The following is a 7,983-nucleotide window of genomic DNA, read 5'->3' as shown; positions in this document are numbered from 1 at the left end:
GAAGGTTGTGATAGTTATTGGAAATATAATGTATTTATTCATTCTATTAATAGGTAAAATAAGTTTGAATAATTATTGATGAGAGTGATAGTTGTATGCCATAAAATCTTCTGTCATACATTCAGAAATTTTGGGGTTTCATTGTTGAGTTTGCTATGAAACCGACGATATTGAAAAATATGGACCCTTACATTTTTGGATTCAGCATACCCAAAATATCCGGAAAATGTAATAAAATTGCTTTTGCCAAGCCTATCTCGCAAACCTGTTTTTTGGACACTAGGTTTCCCAACAATGTTGATACTGATAATATTGGTGGTCGTCATCATCATCATTATCGTCACCATTGGTATTATTTAATTATTGTCATTGTCATGATAATTATTAGATCTATATTACTGTGCTTATTAATAATGTACTTTACTGCATACGTCAAGTAGGCCTAAATACATTTCGTAGGCCTACAACTTGTGTTTGTATTTTGGTAGGCGTGACTGATCGAGATACATTCCTAAAAATACGGCTTAGACCTAGACCTAACTGTACACAGTATGTGTTCAACACTCTTCATCCTCACCATGTCGCTATTGCATCACATGTCATCATCAGCACTTACTGTATAGAAACCGCTCTGACAATAAATATTCATGATTTCCTGCCGAATCAGGAAGGTGATATTTTGAATCTATAGCGCCACCAATCTCCACTGCCTCAAACGTCCAAGAAAAAAAAAATCCGAGCCCGCGAGGCGTGTAAGCCCGACTGATGGGCTTGCAACTTGACGCCTATGATAGGCCTCGTTTGGCTGATGGATTGGAAAAAAAAGATGCAGATTTTAGAATGTTTCAATTTTCCGTCCGTATATCTCACAATCTGCTGTCCCAATTTAAAAAAAATTAATTGGGAAAAATAATAAAATATGAGAAAACGTATTTTATAGATAGACGATTATTAAAAATAACAAAATAGTTTAAAATAAAAAAAGAGAGAAAGATTTAAAACCCATACGTTTGAATAATTTTGCAATTAATACGTGCACCTTTACTGCTCGGCTACATTTCACCTGATATGTTTAGCTGTTAATATTACTCTCCTATAATTTTTTATAATTTTTATATATTTGTTTTTCGATGTTTCAGTTTTAACCCTAGTTTTAATGATTTGTCTTTGCCTTTTATACATGTGTATTGATAACTTTGTTTTAATGTGTACGGCGCTCTGGTCTCTTTTGGAAGGGCGCCTAATAAATTATTATTATTATTATTATTATTATTATTATTATTATTATTATTATTATTATTATTATTATTATTATTATTATTATTATTATTATTATTATTATTATTATTAATGCGACAACATCCAATGGATGGACTATATACAAAGATATGGCGCAATAGGGTGAGGGCTTGTAATCTCAGATTATCTTGTTATACAATATTGTAGTAAAACGTAACTTTCTAGCCAAAACGACTTTGCTCCCGTTGTAAAAGCTAAAAATGTGGCTTTGGCAAACACTACCGTGATTTAGGAGAACGCATTATAGGCCTAAGCCATAATCTGTAGTTCTGAGATATTGAACAAAACGCGTTTCTTGTTCGACTTTTGTTATGAAAATGAATTTTATTTACAAAAGAAAAACATAAAAAATACTGTTATGATTTTCCAGTCAAAATCGACAAAATACATTTTTCCAAATAAAAAAAAAAAGCACCAGGACAAACCTGAAGTTTTATCCACGTTTGCCAGTTAAATACATGCGGACTTTAGGTGAATGAACAATAATAACAAATTAAAGAGATTTTTACCAAGGCTTTAGGTGTTTAAATACCATGTAAAAAGTGAAACAAAAATTATTATGATTTTATCATCCATCCATCCATCGTCGGCTTAGGAGGCTGTCTTATCTTACTTATTAATTTTATTTTAATTTAAAAAAAAATACAAGTCACCCTCCAATTAAAGACCACTTTTCTGTGGCTCCGTTTGAATTCCTTTCTTTTACCATTGGCTGTTCTCTCAAATTAAATATTCTCTCTATTTACTGACCAAATACTATGGTTTTGGAGGATCCAAATGAACATTTCCCTCCAATTAAGACCACTATAAAGTAAATAGTTATGTTAATGCCATTTGTTCTAAAATAAATTTTGTTATAGGGCTTAAATATTATAATAAAATATTAGGCAATGCACATCATAAGATGAGTTTTTGTGTGTTTTTTGTATATTGAGTAACGATAATGTTAGTGGTGATGTAATATTTTAATTGAAAGCTGCTTAGAACAAGTACAGGGATACCTTTATTAAGAATAAATAACAGCATGCTCTATTCCCACCATTTAATATATTATTTCTTAATTTCCCTATAAAAGAGAAATTTAAAGAACACATTTAGTTCGGTCTTCAATTATAGGGATTCTATTACACCAAAGACGGATGGATTTGGCAGACGAAACTGGACATTTCCCCTTCAAATAAAGACCGTGTATACATGCCCCATATTGAATATGCCAATTGTGTTAGTAGGACGTTGATGTTTGTATTTTTGTAATGAGTATTTGGGTAGAACTAGCACAGGACTTGATGTGTAGGTACTAAGAAATGGTTTTTAGGAGTCAGTACAGCATACATTAAAAACACTAGTAATAAAACATTCACACATAAATGCATAAGATGGTTTTGGCAAACCCAACTAAACATGTTCCCTTTATATAAAAAATACATTACAATATATAGGGACTTTAATGCAATTATTTTTAAATAATAAATGATGATGATGATATGAATATACACATCAAAATAATACACAACATAAGATGATGTTTTGTGTATAACAGTACTATATTGAGTAGGCCTACCGTAAAACCTCGAATTGAAGCCCTGGGCTTCTTCTCTTTGTTTTTGCAAACTAAAGGGGTGGGGGGCTTCAATTCGAAATGGGCTTCTCGAGATTAAGCCCATTGGGCCTCTATTTGAGGTTTTACGGTATACTGGTAGTTTTTTAAGACGATGTTTTTTTTTAGTAATATTGTAATGGAGATTTAGGTAGAACGAGCTAATGAATTGATGTGATGAACTACCAAATGTATTAAGAATCAATAACAGCATACAGTAATTGTAATCTATTCTAAACACTTGGAATAAACGATCTGGCAATTACTATATTATCAATTCTTGAATTTCTCTTTAAATAGTGACATGTAAGACCATTTTTAGTACCGGTCTTGAATAACAGAAACTCTAATTAGAGACCAAAGCCGCGAAAGACCACCAAAACCCCCGGTCCCAAAAGTGGTCTTTAAATGGAGGGAGAACTATATGTGAAATAGGATTGTCCAAATGGTGTTATGTATAACTGTTTAAATAAAAACAAATAAAAGAAAGTAAGTTTTAGGTTTTTTCCTTTACCAAAGTTATATAGAATTAACGTTTATTATAGTAAGCACAGACACAGACAACATTTTCAATCACATTATCAGGATGAGCTGAGGAGTACCAAATACTACAAACGATTTATTTTCGTGACGAAAAGTCTACATTCTGTTCATAGAACATGACACATTGTCAATCATGTATATGTAAAATAGGCCTATACGCAGCCAACTTAATATTTTTTTCTATTAAATTAATAATTTACTAATCATTATTGTTTATGAAAATACAATTTGTGATTATAAAAAAATTGCAATTTTTTATTGTGGTACATTGTGCCCTATTTCGCCAAAGATCGATGGGGAACATTGTTATTGTTTTACTTCACCATACAGATTTATTTACGCGCATTGGTGCGGAAAATACTAACATGGGTTAGTGAAAAGAGTAATAGATCCTCTTTCTGTGTGATTATTATAAAATATCGGCAAAACAATGCGAATAAAATAAGTGCAATTGTTATATTGGAAGTATGTTGCCATAGAAGGCGTCTCTATGCTGTTGCGATTAATCCAAGGGCGTCGATCCGTGGTTGAATGTGGGAGGGGGGAGGACGCAATAGAAAAAAATGAAGTCTAAGGCCGTAGACCTAACTTGGCGGGGCTGCCCAGGCCCCCGGTGGGGTCCAGGGGCGGGGCCCCTGGCAGCTCTGGCGTTTATAGCCTTTTATAAGTCGTATCTAATTGATTTTAACGAATACAATTAACATTTATTTACTACATTTTCAAAATACACTATAGTAGAAACTGTACATCTTTTGAGTTTCTTCTCAAATATTTTACACATGGCACAATTTGTACTATTTTTACTATGGGAAGACGTTTACGTTGGTCTAGTTCTAAAACGGCTAAATATCACTAATAGGCCTATCATAGAAATAATAGTCATATCCTTCGACTAAAGAAGAACGATATTATATGGAATAAGATTATATTTCAACAAATTTTTATTTTTATAGTTATTATTATTATCATTAGGCCTGTCATTATTGGCAGTACTGGGAAGAGCCAATGTTTTTATTCTGATTTTTTTCCCTTTTTTCTTGAATATATTTTTTAAAAATCTTTTTGCACTGTTTTTTTCTGGCCTGCACTGTTTTTTTCTGGCCGTCACTTGGTCACTTCCCATGCTTGGAATTTTTCCGTGCTTCGCCGAAGCATAGACCATATGATATATTTAGTGTCAATCTATGGTGGTGTGTGCGTGTGAGGACCAATTAAAGTGATTAAGGTCAAACAGTAAAAAAAAAACCGGTCAATTGATGTGAATGAAACTTACAAGAGTTTAATCAAGTTACAAGGTAGACATTTTTTAAAATTACCTACACTCTTCCGAAAGAATTTCTTCTTGTGCACAGGAGTCATATGTCTACACTGGCTAAGCAAAGCCTTAGGCGATGAGCGTCTGGAAAGAGCGCCGATGTTATGGCTGTAGTTTGAGGCGCCCATGTCTCATCAACTTGACATTTCTGAAATTTATTAATTTCATTTATTGATTTATTGTCAGTGATTTGCTTTTAATTGTGCTATTGCTAATGTTTTCATTATATACAATTATAACTTATTTTTTGGGACCGTATAGGACACTTGTCTGCGAACGACTATCATTTGACATTTTGGCCTACAAGCTGAACTTTATATGTCCAAAGGGGTATTAATGGAACTTAACTTTATATAAACCATTCTCCCCATTTTTTTCCATTAACCATCTGGAGTTTTTTTTTGTGGGGGTGGGGGGAATACAATCTGCACCCTGATTTGTAAGTAGTTAGCAATACTGTATTTAAGAAACTGCATCGTGAATAGAAATAATAGAAAACTTTATATTGTATAATTATTTATATTGATGATATGTTTGTGCAAGCGGTTGTGGCCAAGCCACAGCCGATTGGGGCATCGGCTGTGGCTTGGCCTCCCATCTTTGAGGCTGTGCCCAGTAAAGTGGGGACGTGAACGTGCGAACTGAGTGAAAGTCTCAAGGAAGCCCAGTCCTGGTAGGTATACACGGGGATAGGACCCTTTAGCAACTTCCAAAGTTTGTTTTTGAATGATCTTTACTATCTAACATAGTAATTTTCTGATAATTAAGCTTTACAAAAATTGTTTGTTTACCAACAGAAATGGAGAAGTACTCCTCTTACGACTACCTCTAAATCTACCACTATAAATAAGGTTAAACAAAAACAATTATAATTTTACCATCCATCCATCGTTGACTTAGAAGGCCGTATTTGCTTATTTATTAGCTCTGTTTATATTTAGATAACATCCATAGGATTTAATGCTGTCTCTTATACACATCTAGATGTGTATAAGAGACAGTGTGTACACTGGCTAAGCAAAGCCTTAGGCGATGAGCGTCTGGAAAGAGCGCTGATGATATGGCTGTAGTTTGAGGCGCCCATGTCTCATCAACTCGACATTTCTGAAATTTATTAATTTCATTTATTGATTTATTGTCAGTACTTTGTTTTTAATTGTGCTATTGCTAATGTTTTCATTATATACAATTATAACTTATTTTTGGGACCGTATACATAGGACACTTGTCTGTGAACGACTATCATTTGACATTTTGGCCTACAAGCTGAACTTTATATGTCCAAAGGGGTATTAATGGAACTTAACTTTATATAAACCATTCTCCCCATTTTTTTCCATTAACCATCTGGAGTTTTTTTTTGTGGGGGTGGGGGGAATACAATCTGCACCCTGATTTGTAAGTAGTTAGCAATACTGTATTTAAGCAACTGCATCGTGAATAGAAATAATAGAAAACTTTATATTGTATAATTATTTATATTGATTATATGCTTGTGCAAGCGGTTGTGGCCAAGCCACAGCCGATTGGGGCATCGGCTGTGGCTTGGCCTCCCATCTTTGAGGCAGTGCCCAGTAAAGTGGGGACGTGAACGTGCGAACTGAGTGAAAGTCTCAAGGAAGCCCAGTCCTGGTAGGTATACACGGGGATAGGACCCTTTAGCAACTTCCAAAGTTTGTTTTTGAATGATCTTTACTATCTAACATAGTAATTTTCTGATAATTAAGCTTTACAAAAATTGTTTGTTTACCAACAGAAATGGAGAAGTACTCCTCTTACGACTACCTCTAAATCTACCACTATAAATAAGGTTAAACAAAAACAATTATAATTTTACCATCCATCCATCGTTGACTTAGAAGGCCGTATTTGCTTATTTATTAGCTCTGTTTATTTTTTTTAAATATAAAATCCGATTGTCCGCAAAGTAGTTAATGTACCGTAACTGTTAATATAATCAAATAAAAGAAATTTTATATTTTGTATATTATTTACAAATATTTATTGCATTAACATTCATAAAATATTTTCAAAATTACCTAGGCCAAATTTACTAAATATAATTTCCCCTAAAATAAAAGTATGATACACTTTAAAATGTAAATTAAATACTATCAGTAACAACTACAGCTATAAATAACAAAAAGTATTATTGTTTAGTGAGTAAATATGATCACTTTATTTAAATTCAATATGAAGAATACACGCCTTTTAAATTGATAATAAAAAAATAAATACATGACTTCTAAACAAAACACTTCGTAACTTCAGGCCCTATACTAACTACAAGGAAGTGCAACCATGTTAACAATATTTTAAATATAAATTTAGCATGGATGTTATAATATCTAAACTTTAGTACTGACTTACAAGGGTTACCGTAGCCTACAAATTTTTATATGTATATGTTGTTTGTTGAATGGAATGTTACAGTATAAAATTGACATGGGCATATTGCAACTTATTCTTAAAAGGATGAAGAATAATGCGGACCAAAATCACAGTTAGTTTTGTGCCTTTCATTAAAACTAATTAAATATGCATAATTATCCTCTGTACTTGGTCGATTACCAAGTTTTCAATGCTTTGTGAATACAATGCATTCTTCCAAATTGTTTTGTTTTGGTGGATGGATATAAGGCGTAATATAACTCTCATATTTTTCAAACATTTATTGGGGTATAATGAATTCACATGAAAGATAACATCCATAGGATTTAATGTGTTTTATTGTTTTTATTTTTATTTTTTTTTTAGAAATTGAACAACTTTTTCATTGGTGATATGGTGGGGAATAGAAAGAGTATAGGCTGAGCTGAGGAGTACCAAATACTACAAACGATTTATTTTCATGACGAAAAGTCTACATTCTGTTCATAGAACATGACACATTGTCAATTATGTATATGTAAAATAGGCCTATACGCAGCCTACTTAATATTTGTTTCTTTTAAATAATTTACTAAAAATTATGGAGAATCAGAATATGTGAGGTAAAAGGAGTGTAACCTGAGAGCTTTCGCGTGAGGATGCTTTTTTCAAAATGGCCACAAAAATCCAATAAACTACATATATATGGGTAAAATAAGCACAGATGTAGGTTTGACCAACTTTTGAATATGTAATGATAGGAGTAAAGTATACTAGCTAAAGTTAATAATGTGAAGATTTCGGGAGGCAAATGAGGGCGTTTTTTTAAAATGGCCGCCAAAATAAAATAACAACTTAA

The sequence above is a fragment of the Anneissia japonica genome, unplaced genomic scaffold, assembly GCF_011630105.1.
Source record: "Anneissia japonica isolate Jap-2015-1 unplaced genomic scaffold, ASM1163010v1 scaffold2652_len1590060_cov184, whole genome shotgun sequence".
In the NCBI taxonomy this organism is placed as follows: Eukaryota; Metazoa; Echinodermata; class Crinoidea; order Comatulida; family Comatulidae; genus Anneissia; species Anneissia japonica.
This window is presented reverse-complemented; position numbering follows the sequence as displayed.